This window comes from Pinus tabuliformis, chromosome 4_2, assembly GCF_031772625.1.
Source record: "Pinus tabuliformis cultivar Carrire ecotype Pingquan chromosome 4_2, CPIR1, whole genome shotgun sequence".
Lineage (NCBI taxonomy): Eukaryota > Viridiplantae > Streptophyta > Pinopsida > Pinales > Pinaceae > Pinus > Pinus tabuliformis.
The window spans coordinates 797,233,362-797,255,760 of record NC_142304.1 but is presented as its reverse complement, the minus strand read 5'-3'; positions in this window follow the sequence as shown (position 1 = coordinate 797,255,760).

Here is a 22,399-nt window from a genome sequence, read left to right as displayed (position 1 = left end):
TGTATCTTAGGTTGATATTCAATAAGGATAGGCTCGTGATGCTTTTCACTTTGTCTCTTGAAGAACAAGCGAGGGAATGGTACTTTAGTCTTCCCCCAACATGCATAGAAGACTCTGACCAATTTGAGGACATGTTCATGAGAAGGTGGTCATGTAATGCACAAGGAACCTTCAACATTGAGAAGTTGTATCAAATAACTAGGGGAAGGGAAGACATCCGAGAATTCATCCAAAATTTCGATAGGGTATTTAGGGATATCCCCAACCATTTGAATCTCCCTGATGCTAACATTCTTGAGAAATTCATCAAAGTTGTGGGTGGCCACCTAACTTATGCATTAAAGGACAAGAAACCTTCGACCTTGGCTGAGTCTAAAGAGATAGAAATGGAAGTTGAGGAATACTTACAAATATCGAAATTAGATGCTAATGACCACCCCAAGGCTAAATCAGATGTCAAGAAGGAAAAATCCAAAGATCAGCATGAAGAAACCCTTCTGGTACTTCTCACGAAAATGGAAAAGCTCAGGGAAGAAATGAATTCATGAGTTATGCTTTACATGAAAAAAATCACTGCCTTGGAAAGGGCCCAAAAATCTAGCTATATCCCAAAAGGAAAGCCTTTCCCTAAGAAACAAAATGAGGAAGACAATTCAAGCTATTTCCAAAACTTTAACTCCAACTAATGCAGTTGAGCAAGATTGATCTTTCGAAGATGAGCAAAGTGATGAGGATGAGAGTGATGATGAACAAGTTGATGAACATGCTAACCTTGTAGAATCTGAAGCCTTCAACATTTTTCTATGGGGTTAATATATTCACCCTTGCATTAGTAAGGTCACCATCAAAGAAGAAAAGGAAGAGACAATCCTTAACACTAATGATAGTGGAAGATTCGAAGGGGTCCAATATTCATGAAAGGACAACAATAAAAACCCCACAACCTCCAAGGAACCCAACAAAGATGAATCAATTCCCAAGTAGGTCCCTCCTAAAGAATCTCTCCCTAAATATCCTCTGAAGAAATCCAGTCCCAAAAACGATCCTCAAAAGAAAGAGATCATCAAGAAAAAGGATAAGGGAAAAGAGGTCAAACTTTACATTGATCTAGAGACTGCTATGGGGAAAATGATTGTGTCGGTTTCTTCAAAGGAGATTGCAAAACTTACCCAACAACAATGGAAAATCATGAAATCCCTGGGCATTGAAGAGGAAGAATTACCTGAAGACTTGCAAAACATTCACCTTCCATACTTAAACCCAGGAAATGAGCCATTCATGCTTACCTTAGCCATAAATGACCTTTTATTGCATAACTGCATGTTAGATTCAGGGGAATCCATGAATATGATGCCACTAAAAGTCATGAAGTAGTTGGGTCTTAACATCATTCGAAAATATAAAAAGGTGTGTGCTTTTAACTCCAAGCCTGTAGAAGTATAGGACCTCATAAAATATCTTAAGGTTTCTTTGGCTATGAACCCCGATATATCATTGCTTATGGATATTGTCGTCATAGATATCCCTAATGTATGGTGGATGTTGTTATCAAGGAAGTGGGGAGCTACTATTGGAGGTCATCTCCAAATGGACTTGTCATATGACACTATCCCACAATCTGAAGGAACCTGATTCATTGTTTATAGAGAGACTACATAATCTACTCATGTAGTCAATCCAAGACCAATCCCATACTACAAGAGACATGAGATTGGGAAGCATTCTCCCATTCTCCCTTCACAAGAAGTATGTATTCTCAAGCAACCAAATCACAAAGAAAACAAAAAGTGGAAGCCTAAAAGGGAATACAAGGTCGGGAGTGTGGTGTTGGTTGATAAAAATACAATGCCCATCTAGATTCATGGGAAAGTTGGGGAGGATTATTACTACATTGTCAAACTCAACGACGAACTTTGGCCACAACCATTCAAGATAAGTCATATCACCCCTTTCCTTGATACTTGACATTGTATTATATGCATGTTAGGGCACAGTGCATTGCATGTTGATTTTCTCATTAGAACTAACATACTATGATATTTCTCGTGGTAGATTAGTTGTATTTAGATTAAATTTTCATATTTTTACTTTCCTGTTGATTTTTATGGCCTAATACTAAGCATGGGTGATCATAAGACACTGAAAAAACATGTTGCCATGTGTGCTTGGCCTTTTATATGTGCAGGTAATAGGATTGTCGTACCAAGAGATTGTTGGTGTTCTCATGACCTCTCATTCAAGTAGCTTCGTGCTCTTTCCCAAGAGCTCATGTCCCAGTTGGAGCTAAATGTTACCCACCACCTATGGGTAGTGTAGATAGGAGAACTTTTTTCTCCTAGATGGTCCTCAGCCAGCAACCAACAACCCCTTGCAACCACCAGATAAATCAATGTGACATCATCTCCACCACATGAGCCAGCCATGTGGTCCCTCGACCACTTGTCATGAATTATGTTTGAAGGTGGGCCTCCTAACCCCAAAGGTATGGATTTTCATTGGTATAATTGAGTACTTTTCCTTACTTTTCATGGACACTTTTGTGCATGGATTGGTGGGGGGATTTGGTGGAAAGAGTGGGTTAGGTTTGTATTCTTGTCTCCACTGCCCAATTTTGTGGTCACCCTTATATCCTAGTCTCGTGGGATCTCCTTTACTGACCATTTTCTTTAGGGTTGGCACTACATGGGAAATGTCGATTTTGGTTGTGTGCTCCCGCTTCCCAATACCACCTACATCACTCCCCTTCCACTAATTTTGGCCCCATTCATCTATTTTCTAATCTGTGTCCACGTAGGGTTAGCCTCCCCCTCCCCTTGTCCACCCCGTTGGTCGGGCCTAGAATGATGCCCTAGAGGTTAATGCAGCTAAAAAGGAAAGAAAAAGCATAATTTTGCCACTCTCAATAGGAAATGTACCACAAAATGCAAAACATGGATGGGACATGCAAATTTAGCACATGGGAAAAAGCAAAACATGAGCTCTACCCCTTATCCATGGCCATCACCTTGGTTCTTATGGACCACAGATGAGCCCCCTCTATCAGGAACCCATGATTGTCCCAACCCCTATTGGGTGATGAACCGCCCCACCTTAAGGGGGTATCCACTACTACATATTACACATCATGCTCTCATCCCCTGGAGCCTAGAGCAGTTGTGAAGAAAAACCAATAAAAGGTAAAAGGCATATGAATAATGGTGGAAAAACAAAGATCGGGTAACTCATCTACCACGATTTTCTCCCTCCTACACTCACATACCTAGGTGTGGGCTTCCATTATTGTAGCTACCCATGAACCATAACATGTGGTCTGGATGATTTACCCTAATCCCCACTCCACTCCATTATTATATCATTGCCACCCACCATTTGAGGGATGTACCATGGACATGTCACCCCCTTTAGAGGTTAAAACCATCTAATAGGGTCCTTAGTTAAACCCTTATTGATCTTGGAGACACTTGTACATTCCAAAGCCCACTATGGAAGGGCATGCCACCAGGAAGTTCCCAATTGATTCCATGACTTATAAGCTCTTTTACTTGATTATTCTAATGATTTCTTATATTGGATGGAAAGGGAACACATTGGATCTTATGCAGGATTGTAGGTGGATCTCCATTTCGGGCTTGGTCTCCCTATACGGGGTCTGAACCCTCTAGAGGGCCACATTGGCACTTATAGGGTGAATGTTGAGAGCCCTGGGACCTCCAACATAGTAAATATTACTTCATGGATCCCCAAAAGTGTTAATGTATTTCTCGTGTTCCACCTTTTGGATGAGGATGATGCACCTGGTTCACCATGCCCAACTAGCTCCACACTCGCACCATACACTTGGCAGATCTTCTAGGGTCTAGAGGATCTCTCCTACTATAGAAGTGTGAAAATTCCTGAATATAACACATTAGAAACCCCTACTGCAATTATTGGTTTACAATCTCCTACTTTTTCTTTACATTAACAAGTTATTTAATTGCATAAACATCAAAGTAAACACTATTGCAGCCTTCACAAATATACAGATCATGCACTGAAATAAACATATACAATAACACAAGGGACATTGTTATTTTTAGACAATTGTCCTTGGAAAAAACTAATTCGGGAAAATCGGTGCAGCATATGGAGGGTTTGTTTTATCAAGCAAATTTGTGAATACAACTAGGGTGCCAGAAATGGCTCACCCAACAGAGAATATCCTTAGCAGTAGTACCTCTATCCGGAGACAAATATTCTGAAAAATCAGCAAGTGGATGATCAAAACCCGCAGTGACTCTAGTTGTTCCCTATGCTGGACAGTGAAAGTTGCTCCAAGCACTGCTATGGAACTGCGTCACTCCTCCAGGAGTTGCATCACCCTCTCCCAGCTCAGAATCAGTTGATCTGCTCCTAGTCTGCCCCATAGAATCTCCCCACCACTGCCTCTGGGGCCCAGCATCAGCCTCTATGGCTTATGCGTCAACCTTCTGTGTCCTCTGCATTAGCTCTTCGGCATTTAAGTCAGCCCTTCTAGAGCCTGTGTTGTCTCTCCCGGCACTGCGTTGCCTCTCTGCTATGTATTATTCAGCCTCGTATGAAAATCCCTTGTTGAAATGCCCCTCACTGCAACTCTGATCACTAATTCGATTTCCTCAGCAAACCTCGCCCCAAGAAATCGAACGACTAATATTAGAACTAGCTTGATCCTTGTCACTTAGAAATTTCTCACCCATATTTTATTAATACACATTAATATTTTTATTTTCCTAAGTTTAGACTTAGGAACCCCATTGAAAATATTAATTATTTTAATAACTCCTCATCTGGGTGGAATTTCTCCAAAATATTTCTGGGTCCTGGAGATCTCATGTTCCTTAAGCTCTCCACCAATTTTCAAGGCTATATCACATCTGATGCTACCCAAAATCAACACTCCCTCTTAGCGAGGAATGTGCTCTAGCAATGCTTCATCATAGAAGCATCACACTGATCCTCCGCATCGGTCCTCTATGTTGATGCTTGGCATGTTGCCCCACATCCACTGCATTGTTGCTTCCTGTACTGTTTCCCATGACACTACCACTACCACTACTACATTTTTACTGCAACTCCCTCTCAAAATGTTGCCTCATGTTGTGCATAACACTACCATTGCTAATTGTCTCACTGCAACTTAGTTACCGAGAAGTAAGTAACTGACTTCACCCAAAAAATGATATCCTAGTCAATCTGGAAGCCTCGTGATGTTGAAGCCACCTCTGCTGCTATCTTGTGCTCCCTATGTTGCCCCTGTGCTTCTGCAAACACCTATGTGCCTCTCACACTGCTGCAGCCTCCACTGCGCTGCTACAGGCTTCGAAACTCTAGCACTGCCATTGTTTCTCCATCACACCTTGCTCCACTCGACATTTATCTTCATGCTACTGTTGTTAAGGAATCTCATAGTTGTATGTGATCCAAGAGTTTGGGAACCTCAAGGATCCTGCCCCCCTTCTGTAGTCCTCTCGACTACAGCTCCAAGTCTCCCCACCTCTTCTCTAGAGGCGCATGAGCACTCATGGCACAATCGTCATCAATCTTGACATCCTTCTCTACCTTTGTTGGAGCAACCTTTGAGTCATAAGCTTCTCCCTTGCATTTCTTCCTGGGGCACTGAGAGGCATAATGTCCCAACTCCCCACAATTGAAGCACTTGACCTTGGAGATGTATTTATTCTTCCTCTTATGTAGCCCCAATTGTCCCGTTGATGCGAGAGTTGCATCCTCCTCCTCCTCCTCAATTCGAACTCCCTTACCACTAGTCAATGCCTTGGTTAATCTCCTGAGCTCTTCCTATCGAAGAGCTGCCCACATCTCCTCCCAACTGGGGAGAGTTTCTCTGCCAAAAATGCTTTGGACAAACATCTCCCACTCCTCGAAGACTACATTCAGGGCAGTCCTGACCATGAACTCTGGATCCGGTGTAGACCCCACAAAAGTAAGATGGTCGTGAATCCCTTGCAACCTGAGAAGGAAGGGATCTATATCCTCTCCTTTCTGCATCTGATACTGTCTCAACTAATTTTCTAATAGCATCTTTCGTTGCACGGAAGAGCCCTAATACAAGGTGGTCAGCGTCTCCCACATCTCCCTTGTTGTGTTCTTCTTAGCAATGTGTGGTACTACATGATATTTGACCCCATCTAGGATCATGCACTTGGTCTTAGCCTATGCCTCCCGATATTTCTTCAATGGATTAGCGTCGATCAGTTCAACAACAACCTTCAAAGGCATTGTCCTTGATGTGATGTTTGTCTAGGATTGCCAAGATCTTGGCCTTCCAGATGAAAAAATTGGATGCTTTGTCCAATCTGTCCTGATCCCTCAACCCATTCATTGTCGTCTCTGCTCCTCTTCTCTAGACTCCCTCTAAGTCCTAATTTCCCTCTCAAAAATTCTTCGGCCAACCTTCGAATCACTCCTCTCCAATCCTCCTTTGGCTTTACAACCCAGATCTAGATCTCTTAGCTAGAAATATGTCAAGATAGTGCTTCCCTCTACCTTGGTTTTGTCTCCTTAGACAATGTTCTGCTCCGATAGAAACAATGCTCCACCAGCTCCTCAAATCAAAATTTGCACAACTCCCTTAGTCCCGGCAACTCAAAGAATCTAAACCCTTCAGGCTCTGTGTAATCTCTGTGTGGGCTGAATCTGCTCCTCCCGGCCAACTACGTCAATCCTTCCTGGCTCAGAAAGATGATGTGGCTCCGTGTGAACCTGATCTTCCCTTCTCTACCTCTGCATTGGCCCTAATGGCTGACACAACTATTGCATGGGCTCCTCCCAACTACTGCATCTTCCTCTCCCAACTTAAAATGATGACGCAGACACTGCATGAGCCTCTGCGTCACCTCTTCTGCACTGTGTCACTCCTCCTTTTGTCTCTCTAGCTCTGGAACAACGTTGTCTCTCGGGACAACTGCTTCTCTACTACAAACTCTCAGATTTCTTGGCTGGTATCTGAAGTCGCCTATGATCTGCAATTGCTTCGATACCATGTGAAAATTCATGAATCTAACACATCAAAAACCCCGACTGCAATTACTGGTTTACAATCTCCTACTTGTTCTTTACATTAACAAGTTATTTAATTGAATAAACATCGAAGTGAACACTATTGTAGCCTTCATAAATATATAGATCATGCATTGAAATAAATAGAGATAATAACACAAGGGACACCATTATTTTTGGACAATTGTCCCCGGAAAAACCCAATTTGGGAAAATCGGTGTAGCATATGGAGGGTTGGTATTATTAACTAGATTTGTGAATACAACTAGGGTGCCATAAATGGCTCACCCAATAGAGAATATCCTTGGTAGTATTACCTCTATCTGGAGACATATATTCTGGAAAATCAGAAACTAGATGATCAAACCCCATAGTGACTCTGGTTGTTCCCTATGCTGGACAATGAAAGCTGCTCCAAGCACTGCTCTGTAACTAGGTCACTCCTCCAGGAGCTGCATCACCCTCTCCCAACTCAGAATCAGTTGAGCTGCTCCTAGTCTACCCCACATAATCTCCCTAGCGTTGCCTATGAGGCCCAATGTCAACCTCTACGACTTCTGCATCAGCCTTCTGCATCCTCTACGTCAACGCTTCAGCCTTTAAGGCATCCCTTCTAAGGCCTGTGTTGTCTCTCCCGGCACTGCGTTGCCTCTCTGCTATGTATTCTTCAGTCTCGGATGAAAATCCCTTTGTTAAATTACCCCTCACTGCAACTATGATCACTAACTCGATTTCCTCAGCAAACCTCGCCCCAAAAAATTGAATTCTTTGATCACTTGGTGTGTCTTCAACTAACCCTCAAGCCTCCTCTTATACTTTTCCTATTAACGAATCAACGGCCGAGATTAAGTCCCTAATCAATGGATAAGATTAGAACTAGCTTGATCCTCGTCACTTAGAACTTTATCACCCATATTTTATTAATACACATTAATATTTTTATTTTCCTAAGTTTAGACTTAGGAACCCCATTAAAAATATTAATTAATTTAATAACTCCTCATCCAGGTGGAATTTCTCCAAACTATTTCTGGGTCTTGGAGATCTCATTTGCCTTAGCCTCTCCACCAATTTTCAAGGCTAGAGAACATCTGATGCTACCCAAAATCAACAAGAATAATGGATTATGTCATCATTCTTGTTAAACACACATGGGAGCAAGAACAATATGAAAGATAATCAGGAGAGTACAATTTTTATTAACAAGAGATATACATTTATAGTACATTATGTGACTCTTGGGTTTCACATCCCAAGGTCTCTTGGACTACTTTGTCTATTCAGCTTCCACACTAACCCATTGAGGATTAGGTGTCCAACATTCCCCCCTTAATCCGAAGGGTTATGTATGAGTCCAAGAAGAGAGTTGTAATACAAAATGTGTAAATATGTGTGGCAGCACTAGGCTGAATGTGCTCTATGAAATGTTGGTATAAAGGGCGGTGGTTTAAGGATGACCACCAACACTGGAACGCTTAGTGCAGTTCCCGAAACTCTTCCAAAACTGGCAAGAAACTGAAGTTTTCTGCTAGAGGAAGTGATCCTATTGTTTTAAAGAGGGAAACCTTCAACCATAAAAGGGAGGTCTCACCCCGCATAAAAGGTAAAACATCAACCTGAAAAGGGAAGTCTCAACCTATGATGGTTTAAGGATGACCAACAACTCTGGAACGCTTAATGCAATTCCTGGAACTCTTCCAAAACTAGCAAGAAGCTGGAGTCTTCTGCTAAAGGAAGTGTTCTCAATTGTGTTCCTGGAATTCTTCCAAAACTGGCAAGAAGCTAAAGTCTTCTGCTAGAGAAAGTGTCCCAAATTGCCAACTGAAGGCATGTTTATGGGCATCTTTGTCTCTGGCTACAACTCTGAAACTGGTGTGGCAGGTTGTGGCTCAGGCTCGCTTGATGTGACTTTGAAGCTTGTAGATGACCATCATTTCACCCCTGTCAGATACAAGGTGAGAAGATAGAGAAAACTCAGCTGCAAGACTTTTCAATACTCTGGAACAAGTTCTGACATGTGTTTGGAATATCTTCTTGGTTGTTGATGCCCATTGCCAAGAAGCGATCCATCCAAGATGAATCTTTTGTTTCTGAAGCATCTGTGTGAAGAATGGTTGGTTTTATGACAGTGCTTACATGGATGAAGATCAAAACAGTGATCTTTCAAATGGTCAACTCGGTCACAGTGTTGGCATTTCATGATCTGTTGTTGTTGTTGTTGTTGTTGTTGTTGTTGTGGAAGAGGGGCAGAATCTGGAACAGCTAGAGGTGAACTTTCATGAGGAGCAATTGAACTGTCATGAATGAATCCAACACTCTGAAACTGAATAGGCTTTGAGTAGTCTGGAATATGAAAGGACAAGTCCTTGTCATATCCAATACCAGTTCTGTGCTTGTTGTGGACAAGTTGTTCCCAAGGTCTGATGATAGGCTTGGGAAGTGCAGACTGAGTTTCTGCATGTGCATGTACAACTGCTGCTTTATTGGGCACTGGATCTGAATGAGCTTCAACAATATTGTCTTGTTGTTTATGGGAGTCTGTTTCAATGTTCTGAACAAAAACAGGTTTAGAATAATGACTCCATTGTTGTAATTCTGCTCGCTGTAGCTGAGATTCAAGCTGCAAAAAATCAATGTTTTCTTGTGCATGTTGTAAAGATGTTAGAATATCTTTGAGAGTCTCTTTGCTGACTTTAACTGTGCTTCCATCAGTAGATAATATTAGAGTGCTTAAAAACTCCAATAATCCATGAATTTTCTCCATTATTCAAACAATCAAATCAATAAATGACCACGTTTCCTACTTTCGTACCAAACCAGAAATCTGACTTGTAGAGCTCCAAAATTTGTGTAGCCTCTGTTAGAAAAGTTCATCAACCGTATATTCTAAATTAAGTAAGCTCTTGTTTCCAAGCTCAAGCTGCCAACTAGAAATAAGAAATCATTTTTGTTTCTCCTGGTTAATGGCGTATGGGAGCAACCATAATTAAAAACACACCATAATGTGAGAGACCCTTTACATAGAGTCACATGAGACAGCGTTACTTAAATGGACAACGGTGGTATATGGACAGCGTATGGTTAATGCATATGGAGGTTTGAGTGCAAGGACATCGTTAAAAGCAGTGCAATGTTATACAAATAGAAAACAATGGTATATTAATGAATGGAGACAGCGTAAATATCAATGACTAGAGACAACGTTAAACTAATACCAATAATTGAGACAACATATGGTTAACGCTGCGATATCACAAGAATGGCCTCAAACTCTGTCCATCATCTCCTGCTCTGGGTTTCTTGATAACAAAAATATCTGTTGGAAATTCAACTAGAAAAACAAAACACAGAAACCTGGTGTGCTACCACCAAATCCAGGTGGTTTATTACCAAAATGAATGGAAGACGATGTAGCTGGTGTAGATGCAATAGATGCTTGACCAAAGGCAATTGTTTGACCACCTGAAAGTGCAATCATAGAATCGACCCACAGTTTATGGCAGCGTATGGCTCTCCTTTTAATGGCAAAATCGGCCCCAACTTGGTTTGGAAACTTGATGCCCTCATGGGTATTCTTCAGCCTTATCGTTTAGAGGCAAAGACTTAGCAAGCACACAGTGTTCAACATCGTTTCCCTTGAAGTGTCGTTGCAGCTCTGACTTAATAATATACGTTTCCTAGTGATGAATACTCTGAAATTCTCTTGTGATGGCCTTGGCATCCCCACACAAAACTTACAACAGTCCTGGTATCATTAACAATCCCTTCGTCTAATGTCCACGAGGTGGCATGCGGTCCCACAAGGAAGCTACAACTGCGTTGGTGTACGTAAAGATGGTCTTCGTCTTCTTCAATCTACCCTTTAAAATTCAGAAACTTGCTTAGGAATTCTCATACCCAACGTAACTAAAGTTTGTTGTCTGTGGTAGACTTCACCCCAACAATTCATACGCTCTTGACTTCAAGCAATACACAACCCAGATTGTATATGATAATTTTGACAGTGAATTCCACATTCAACAAAACAAATTTTGATCCAGGGATGTTTTCTAAATCGGCTAATGATAGGTCACGCCAATAATTTTCTCACGGGCTCCTCCATACAACAACTGAATGACCATTCTGGAATAGAGACAATTCAACCTCTAAATTTGATTTGATTCAATAGAGAGTGACTGGATTAATTCCCCTTTTGGCTATTAATTCGTCCCATCAGCAAAGGTGCTTATGATTGCAATTGATTAAGAAAGAACAACTCTCAGTTAATAGGCGGCTACTGGTTCTGGGAAATGAATCCGGTGACAGGATTACACTCGAGCACATTCCACTGTCACCCAAAGCGGCTCGACCATGGCAATACGAGTTGAAATGCCTCCCTGTCGGATGCTGCAAAACTGAATGTTCTTTGCAAGATAGAGCTACCACCACCTCGTGAAACGATCACAGACTTAGACCAGCTCAATCACACGAGCTCTAAATCGTTCATTCACGCCACTGATACCAAATGGGCAGCGTACTAATGTAACAGACAGTGTTAACTTACAGTGTTAACTTTGATCATTGTTTCACCGATCAGTGATGCGTCCATGCAATGCTTCAAAGGTCGTAAACGTTCCAATCGCCACTTACAGCTTTAACACGCTGATTTGAGCCTCGAAGAAACAGAAGTTATGCTAGGAGCTTCTACATATTGGTAGAATCTTCTATCAATTTTCCAGATTACGAATAAAACTCTCGAATTTGAGCATTGAAACTCCCATTCCTATACTTCACCGGTTAGATTTATGTTATCTTGGACATGGGCCATGCATTAACAATCAACAGTCATCAACGCACATTCCAACGTTCACTTCATTATAGCGCTAGAGCAACGTACGCACACACCAAACTATTCGATATAGAAAGCAGAGAATAATGACAGGAAAATAGCAGAGGTGTCAGGATGAAGGGGAAACAAAGGGCGTTACTGTGCATAAGATAGAACAGAGCAGAATGATATGATGTTCTGATGATAGTACTGAAAAGAACTGTTTGGTAACCGGCATGAGGCTTTATGATGGCTACACAGAGCAGAATATGGAGCGTTTCTACCAGGTGAGGGATAGAAAAACGTTGCGTATGGGAATGCAACAGTCCAGCAAGACAATCTAATCTTCAACGCTTTTCGAAATAATTGGAGAGGTCGGTTCGTAGACTAGATTCGACTATGCAAATTCATTGGGACAAGCTGCAAACGGTTCAATGGAGCAGAGCAGTGGCAATAATTAATGTCAGAAAATTAGCAGAGCTCAAGTGCGCAGGAGCGTTAAGTTTCCTTGGGAAGATAAAATGCCCAAGCCAAAATAGGAATTCTGAGATTTCGTTTTAAATCAAAACCAGCGTTACATATTAAAATTGCATGAGATGTCAGGCCAGCGTTTTCAATGAGATGTCAGCTGGGACAACGCTGATATAATGTATATGGACAGTGTGTTAGAGACCAAAAATAGAGACCAGGCACAAGCAAAGGAGGAAGGTCAGAACTAGTTTCAGATTTGACAACACTGACATGTGCAGAGTGCGCTCAATAAAATGGAACGGCTAAAGGAGTCTATAATCACCATTACGCACAAAACTGAACAAGTAAATGTAGAAAACTAAATGTTGAGCTTGATTAGACCATAAAACTCATGGAAGGCCACACATCATAAAACTCATTGAAACATAGAAGCATTGCTTTACACAGGCCACAAAAACAAGTGGCTTACACAATATTGAGAAGGTTATGAACGTACTAGCTCTGATACCATGTTAAACACACATGGGAGTAAGAACAATATGAAAGATAATCAGGAGAGTACAATTTTTATTAACAAGAGATATACGTTTATAGTACATTATGTGACTCTTGGGTTTCACATCCCAAGGTCTCTTGGACTACTTTGTCTATTCAGCTTCCACACTAACCCATTGAAGATTAGGTGTCCAAAAATTCTAACCCTTGCAGATGATTTACAGGCATCTTTGATCCATTTGGAGAAACCACGAGGATGTCCTTTATGTCCCCACACCCACTTGGAAGCACTACAAATTGTTGCTTCGAAAACAAGGGGCCAACCCCTTGTCCCCTATGTTTGGAGTCCATTTCTACTTCATGGCACCCCTTGGACTTGATTCAGCCTCCTCAAAGGCGCAACAACGCACTTTATTAATCATTCGACCCTCTTGAGAGGTTTCTTCTTGTATTATTGAGTTATTTGGTGGGCGTGTCACCAAAAGTATTGTTATTATGCTCATTATTTTATTTTGGGTGATCAATTAGGCCAATTTAGCTAAATAGAATTTATTATAGAGTGTATAAATAGAAGTGAGATTTTTCATTTTCATCATCATCACTTAGATTGGGTTACTCTCTCTTGTGATATTTTCGTTATCCTTCTTAGAGGACGAGTTTGGATGAATTTTTATGTTTGGATCTCTTTCATTTTGTCTTGGAGATTCATTGTTGGCATATGTTGATGATTGGACATGCTCTTTGTTACATGTAAGTTCTGTTTTAATGATATTCTTGTTATTTACTTTTGTCACATGCATGTTCCTGGGATTTTTGCTATACTAGGCTGAAATTTATTGCTTTTCTTATGTGAAATTGTGGAAATTTGATCTTTTATAATGTTGCATCATGTCATGGGCCATGTATGAATGAGTGAATGTTCCTAGAGATAGTTTGTGTCAAAATTTATCTTGATAAGTCATCGAATATTGCAAATCGAAGTGTAAATACCTTGAAGTTTCTTCTCTCATACCCTAATGCCATGCGAAGTTGTTTTCGAGGCCTCGTTGACTAGGAGAATCTATTCCAAACTATAAATTCTCCACTACTCCGTCTCTCCCAAAGGACAAAGGCACTAATCCTCCATATGTGATCACATTAAAAGCTTATTTCTCTTACCTTCTTCTTTTTTCCAATCCTAGCCTCCATAGGTCACCTAGGGCATCAATTTTCTAATGATTCATCAATCAAAAAGCTTTGATCTCTTGCCCACTATTGCGTTGGTGTGTCTCCTAGGTTCCCTCCAAATTTCATGAGATTCTAACGACGGGACCTTGATATACTTCAAGCCCTAGCTCTGAGATCAATTCTTGCCTCTATTTTCCTTTGGCTAGTGACCTCAATTGGATCATTGCATCAAAATCAAAGAAAAAACATTCTTTGATCCCATTCTCCTCCTTAATTATGTCAACCACACCCTTGATTGATCAATTTTTTCCCCTTGACCTAAGTTTAGTTCCACTTGGTCTCGTGTGGTCTCGCTTCTTATCAAAGCTAATCCTTCAAAGACCATTCTGAAACTAAGTTTCCATAAGAATTTTGAGGTCTAGGAATCTCCTTTGCAAGTCATACCTTCAAACCCTAGCCCCTAAAATCCTCCTAGCCCTTCCTAGTGATCCAAGTGGATCTCAAGACACCAGGGGCATGAAAAAGGTTCAAAATTCAAAGTGGTAGAAAGGAAATTATCTTGACATCAAATCGAAGTGCTCGTTGCCTTGATTCCAACGGTGCGAACGACACTCCAATCTGAGTCTAAATGAAGGAGATAGAAGCAGTCAAAGTTCTGGGTTTCCTTGCAAGAAACAGAGGAAAATGAAAGTCCAATGATGCTCCTAGAAATAGTTCCATTGCGTAGATCTTTTCATTCTGAATCTACTACAACTTGAATGGGCTAAAATGGGCTTCAGATGATGAAGTTATCACAAAAACAAGCTGCCTTTGTTCCTTTGAAAAAGGAGGTATTTCTTCTAAAAAATGGGTTTAAAGCCTTATGAAGGAAAATCACAATCGGAATGGTTCAAGGGGTGGAATTAAGGCTAGGAGGAAGGAACCCCCAATCAGTGATCTCTGACTTATCACAATCGAGGGTAGGTGATATGCGATATTGGGACCTGAACCAGGAGACATACGATATCGGCTTCGGCGATCAACATCGGCGATCAGTGTCAGCGTATGCCAAGGTATAAGGAAAGACCCGTGGGTCGTAGCAATTGTGATATGCCGATAGCGATATTGCGATGGGGTTGATAGCGATACGCTGACATCGATGATTGGCACAGTCAAAGGAAAGACCCGAGGGCCATTGCGACTTGCGATAAGTGTGGATTCGACAGGAGAATAAGGCAGATTTTATATAATTTGAAGTCCGGAATTATAGCTTTGCGGTTGGAGTTTCTTGTGTTCTCTTATATTATTGTAATAAACAAACAAAGGCTATTTTCAGAGTTGAAGAAAGGTCGGACGGTCAGATTCATCGTGCCCGTCGATCCTTTCGTTCAAACGACTTCTATTATAAACAAACCAATTCCTCGATTTAAGCAACCTTGTAAAAAAAATGTTATAAAGCCCAATGAATGAAGAAAAGTGTAGAAGAGAGGATAGTGCACGCGATTCGAGGTAGGAGCTTGTAGGAGGGGAAAAAGATCATTTTTTCAAAACTTGAAAAATTTTATATCGTTTCAACCCTTCTCAATGCCACGAACACAATGGCGCTATCCGTTTCTCCATCTGAGTTCTGAATTTTTCGGCCATTTTCCATAATGGATGCATAGGACTCCTTTTTTTGTAATTCATGACTGTGTTCTTCTTTTTCATGCCATTTAATGAATGAAGGCCTCCCCATTAATTGAGCAGGGCCCGGAGACGTAGTCCAAGTTGGACGAACTTTGTTATCAAGTCTTGTTGTCTTCTTTCATGCTTTATTTGTTTCTTCTTCTTCTCTCATGTGCACATTAAATTTCCATGGTTAAGCTGCAATTTCTACATGTGATTCTTTAATACATCTATAAGAAAAAGATTCCTGGATCAAGTGGTATCAGAGCAGGTCTTTTTAGATGTGAATTGAATTTTTTCTTATCACCAAAATAGGACCCTGATAGGCTGCTGATCAGACTACCTCAATGTAACTATTTCAAACCAATCTTTTAGTTGAGGCTTAGCCTCCTCAGCCTGAGAGGGCTCTCTCAAGGGTTAGTGATATAAGTTATAGATAGATGGCTAACTCTATGGTTTGTGGTTTTATATGTTTATAGGTTGAAAGATGAAGGCTTGCTACCATTGGGCTATGGAGACAACAAGTTAATAGATTCAGTGGAAAAGGTTCTAGACATGGAAGCTGAGGCAAATGGGATTTTCAAACAAAGATAATTCACTCAAGAAAATAGGTCAACACTGTAATTCCATTACTAAAGGAAGTCAGAGCATAGTTTTATGAATTCTGAGTAATATTAATGAAACTTATTGTTATTAGTTCAAAGAAACATATAAATCAAGAAAACATTAACCCCATGAGAACTCATATCTGTTCAGGAAAACCTTATCTGCATTACTGATTATAGTTCATAGCATAAAGCAACAGTTGGGCCAAAAAGTCTTCAACCTCTTCCTAATTCGACCTCTTGCTTCATATATAGCTTTTACAATAAGGATTCCCTCATCCTTCATCAAGAGAATTTGAATTTCTATGATTGACACCTATTCTAACCATAAAAAAGACTATTAAATACAAGTGACGGCTAACTGACTGTCTTAGAGTCCTAATACAATTAGGAGTACAACTCCTTATTATGATTAAAACAACCTTATCTAGGAATTAAACATTATCTTTGACACCTATAACTCCATGAATTCGAATTTGATGAAACCTTTAACCTTGTTGTTAGATTCTGTAGACTCATCCCTTATCTGTCTTAAAAACCAAGAACCTGTTTCCTGCAATTATGAATTTAAAGAAAGCTTCGTATCTCCCAACAGGTAACACTTATGAAAAAAGTGAGATAGGTTATTATAGCTGGAGATTTTATGAAGAGACACCTCAATCATAATTCCAAAACACTTTTGCATGTGGCCAAAAATTGATCTTTAAATAGACTGCTAAAACCAGAAAACAGAGTACCTCTCAGAATTTTCGTAACGCAAGTTAAGCCATAAATTTATCCCACCTCATACTAAATTTGAAGAAACTGAAAGAGTTTTTTGTATTTCAGTATGTTAGGAATAAAAAACTCTTTCACGTGTTAGAAATGATTTTTCAATCGCTCAGGAATCCCCTTGGAAATTGACCGCTAAAAACAAGGAGACAAAGTTCCTCCTTTTTAGGGTTTCATCGTTATGCTTGTCTTCGAATCCTTCTACTAAAAAAGTGACCCTTTGAGACATGTGACATGTATTCTATCATCCCTGGAACCTTGCTCTTACACTTGTGGAAAAATTAAACTCCCTGAAGGTGCATGAAGAAGGTCAATCTAGATGTGTTACAAAATAAATTGTTGTTTTTGTAGCGCGAAACTTTGTTTTTTACATATCTCCTTTATTCTTTGATTTTTTCCCTTACTTGAGCTTTAAACATTCACAAGTGACCTCCTCACATTCTTCAACAGCATCATTCTCTAAAAATAGCCTCTTCTTTCCTTTGAAGAGTGATCAAAACACCAAAACTACACCTACAACAGTTTCATAGCGCACTATGAAACTACTGTGCATGTTGAGTCATCAACTTCTCCCAGCTCATAATGAATTTGAAGAAAATTAAAGAGGTTTTTGTAGATAGGTATGTTAGGAAGAATAACCTATTTCATTTTTCCAAAATATGTTTTCAGTTGCTCAAGAAACCCCTTGGAATTTGACTACTTAAAACAGAAAACAAAGTTTTTTTTTTCTTTGTTTTGCTAAAAATGCTACTTCAGTGATTTCATAGTGCAAAACAAGCTTTTTACACTGTCTGCGCTACGTAAAACGTGGATTCGTAGCTAATTTCAATTTTTTTTCAAAATGACTTGAGATATGACTTCTATACACAAGGTGAGACTTCTAAGACATGGAATAAGGTTGTCAAACTTTGTTTGGAAATGAAATATGACCTTAAAGACTTCTAACCCTATGACCTAACCCTTTAAGCATGAAATGACCTAGAGACCCTTTAACACCATAAATAGAAGAAGGGTTTGTAAATAAGAATGACACTATTGAGACTCTAATCCTATCACTTATCCCTTTAAGCATGCGATGACTCAAAACTTATTATAAGACCATGACTACAAACAAGGCAAACTTTCCAAAGTTTAAAAAAAAAAAAAATTTAGGGTGATAACAGTGGCTCCACTAGAGATAGTATGCCCCCTGTGTTATGCTAAGAACTAGTAGCTCCAGTGCTACAATCCATTCCTTTAAAAATAAACAATCTGAAATTCTGCCCAATTTGCTTCAAACTGTACCTAGTAAAAATTTGCTCAGTCAACCTTGAGCTTATTTGCATTTTCCTAGCTACCTACCCTATCAGCTGCAACCTCCATTTGTATCTCAAGGAACATGAAACTTCTAATGAAGCCAGTCATCGATCTGATCTGACACTTGAATCTCTTCATTGTGCTTGAAGCAAAAATAAACATGATACTAAAATAATCGAGGCATCATGAGATATATCTAATCTTCATAATGGAAATATAGTTGACAATCTGGACTATAGAACCTTTCCATGTAACCAGTGATAGGATCAAAAAACGCATGGTCAGTTTGATGTTTCGTGTGGTATTCTGCAGCTTTGGACAACTCATCAATACTTTGATCATCTACATAAGGCTTCAGTTGTGTGCTCTCAAACTGCTCCTCAAATTGATTTTCAAAAATAATGTATTCTTCCTCAATCTCAAAAGAGAAAGGAAGCAACACCCTCTCTTTGTATTTTGCCATAGAAAGCTTTTGAAAAGTATGATCATGATCATGAAGACTATATGATTGAATTTGACCTTGTAAACCTTCAATGTCTTTCTCAATGTTCTTAGCAACTTCATCCAAAAATTTCATCTTATCTTCTGTCTTGCACTCAAATGATTTTAGATAAGAAGACAAGGACAAAGAAAAAATTTCATCTCTTTCTTCATTAATATGATCATCATTCCATTGTTTGAAACCTTGAATTGAAGGAGAATTTGTCACCAACTCTGTCCTGTCTATCCATTCCTCCAAAAACATAATCCAAAACTCCGCAAATGACTTAATAGATTTGACAAGAAAGCTTTCAGTCCACTATTTACATTTCCCTTGAAATGAATCATAGAACAACATAATGCAAACATCCTCATGTTTGACTCTAAGAAGCTCGGTAAAATCACAGAAATCTAATATATGCTTCAAAGTTAAACTCAAATCTTCTCCATTGAATTTTGGACCATTCCTTGAAAAATATGTCTCCTTGTGAAAATGATTTGGGAAACCATGAATTTTTGAAAAATTTATACATGCATACCTTGAAACAAGAATGGCAGCATCTGAGTTCTTCAAAAGTTCATTAGAATCACCATAAATCTATGAAATTTGAATTCTTCAACAATGGAGTCGCCAAGGTAGTTTTGCAGCCTCAAAAAGATTCCTGAGCTCCTGCTACCTTCAGAAGTTCGGCTCCTTGATTTCGAGAATGAGTAATCTTCAGACTCCCGGCAGATGCACCAAAATGTTATCACCAAAATAGGACCCTGATAGGTTGTTGATCAGACTACCTCAGTGTAACTATTTCAAACCAATCTTTTAGCTGAGGCTTAGCCTCCTCAGCCTGAGAGGGCTCTCTCAAGGGTTAATGATATAAGTTATAGATAGATGGCTAACTCTGTGGTTTGTGGTTTTGTATGTTTATAGGTTGAAAGATGAAGGCTTGCTACCATTGGGCTATGGAGTCAACAAGTTAATAGATTCAGTGGCAAAGTTTCTAGACATGGAAGCTGAGGCAAATGGGATTTTCAAACAAAGATAATTCACTCAAGAAAATAGGTCAACACAGTAATTCCATTACTAAAGGAAGTTAGAGCATAGGGTTATGAATTCTGAGTAATAGTAATGTAACTTACTGTTAGTAGTTCAAAGAAACATATAAATCAAGAAAACATTAACCCCATGAGAACTCAGATCTGTTCAGGAAAACCTTCTCTGCATTATTGATTATAGTTCATAGCATAAAGCAGTAGCTGGGCCAAAAAGTCTTCAAACTCTTCCTAATTCGACCTCTTGCTTCATAAATAGCTTTTATAATAAGGATTCCCTCATCCTTCATCAAGAGAATTCGAATTTCTATGATTGAAACCTATTCTAACCATAAAACAGACTATTAAATACAAGTGATAGCTAAGTGACTGTCTTAGAGTCCTAATACAATTAGGAGTACAACTCCTTATTATGATTAAAGCAACCTTATCTAGGAATTAAACATTATATTTGACACCTATAACTCCATAAATTCGAATTTGATGAAGCCTTTAACCTTGTTGTTAGATTCTGTTGACTCATCCCTTATTTGTCCTGAAAACAAGGAACCTATTTCCTACAATTGTGATTTTAGAGAAAGCCTCGTATCTCCCAACTGGTGACATTATGAAAAAATTGAGATAGGTTATTGTAGCTGGAGATTTTATGAAGAGAACCTCCTTCAGAATTCCAAACCACTTTTACATGTGGCTATAAACTGACCTTTAAAGAGACTGCTAAAACCAGAAAATAGAGATCATCTCAGCAGTTTCGTAGCGCAAGTTAAACCATCAATTTCTCCCACCTCATACTGAATTTGAAGAAACTGAAAGAGGTTTTTTTTAGTTTAGTATGTTAGGAATAAAAAATTCTTTCACTTTTCAGAAATTATATTTCAATCGCTCAAGGATCCCCTTGGAAGTTGACTGCTAAAAACAAGGAGACAAACTTCCTCCTTTTTAGGGTTTCATCCTTATGCTTGTCTTTGAATCCTTCTGCTAACAAAGTGACCCTTTAAGACATGTGACATGTATTCTATCATCCATGGAACCTTTCTCTTACACTTGTGCAAAAATTAAACTCCTTAAAGGGGCATGAAGAAGGTCAATCTGGATGTGCTACGAAATAAATTGTTGTTTTTATAGAACAAAACTTTGTTTTTTACATATCTCCTTTATTCTTTGATGTTTTCCCTTACTTGAGATTTAAACATTCATAAATGACCTCCTCACATTCTTCAACAACATCATTCTCCAAAAATGGCTGCTTCTTTCCTTTGAAGAGTGACCAAAACACCAAAACTGCAGCAACAGCAATTTCTTAGCGCGCTACGAAACTATTGTGCATGTTGAGTCATCAACTTCTCCCAGCTCATAATGAATTTGAAGAAACTAAAAGAGGTTTTTGTAGATAGGTATGTTAGGAAGAAGAACCTCTTTCAGTTTTCCAAGATATGCTTTTAGTTTCTCAAGAAAACCCTTAGAAGTTGACTACTTAAAACAGAAAACATAGTTTTTTTTTTTTTTTTTTTTTCCTAAAAAGGCTACTTTAGTGATTTTGTAGCACAAAACAAGCTTTTTACACTATCTGCGCTACGAAAACATGGATTCGTAGCTAATTTCAAAAAAATTCAAAATGACTTGAGATATGACTTCTAAACACAAGGTGAGACTTCTAAGACATGGAATAAGGTTGTCAAACTTTGTTTGGAAATGAAATATGACCTTAAAGACTTCTAACCCTATGACCTAACCCTTTAAGAATGAAATGAACTAGAGACCCTTTAACACCATAAATAGAATAAGGGTTTGTAAATGAGAATGACACTATTAAGACTCTAATCCTATCACTTATCCCTTTAAGCATGCGTCACTCAAAACTTATTATAGGACCATGACTAGAAACAAGGCAAACTTTCCAAAGTTTAAAAAAAAAAATTAGGGTGATAACAGTGGCTCCACTAGGGATGGTATACCCCCTGTGGTATGTTAAGAACTAGTAGCTACAGTGCTACAATCCATTCCTTTAAAAATAAAAACTCTGAAATTCTGCCCAATCTGCTTCAAACTATACCTAGTAAAAATTTGCTCAATCAACCTTGAGCTTATTTGCATTTTCCTACCTACCTACCCTATCAGCTGCGACCTCCATTTGTAGCTCAAGGAACATGAAACTTCTAATGAAGCTAGTCATTGATCTGATCTAACACTTGAATCTCTTGACTGTTCTTGAAGCAAAAATAAACATGATGCTGAAATAACCAAGGCATCATGAGATATAGTTGATCTTCATAATGGAAATATAGTTGGAAATCTGGACTATAGAACCTTTCCATGTAGCCAGTGATAGGATCAAAAAACACATGGTCAATTTGATGCTTCTTGTGATATTTCGCAGCTTTGGACAACTCATCAAGACCTTGATCATCTACATGAGGCTTCAGTTGTGTGCTCTCAAATTTCTCCTAAAATTGATTTTCAAAAATAATGTATTCTTCCTCAATCTCAAAAGAGAAAGGAAGCAACACCCTCTCTTTGTATTCTACCATAGAAAGCTTTTGAAAAGTATGATCATGATCATGAAGACTATATGATTGAATTT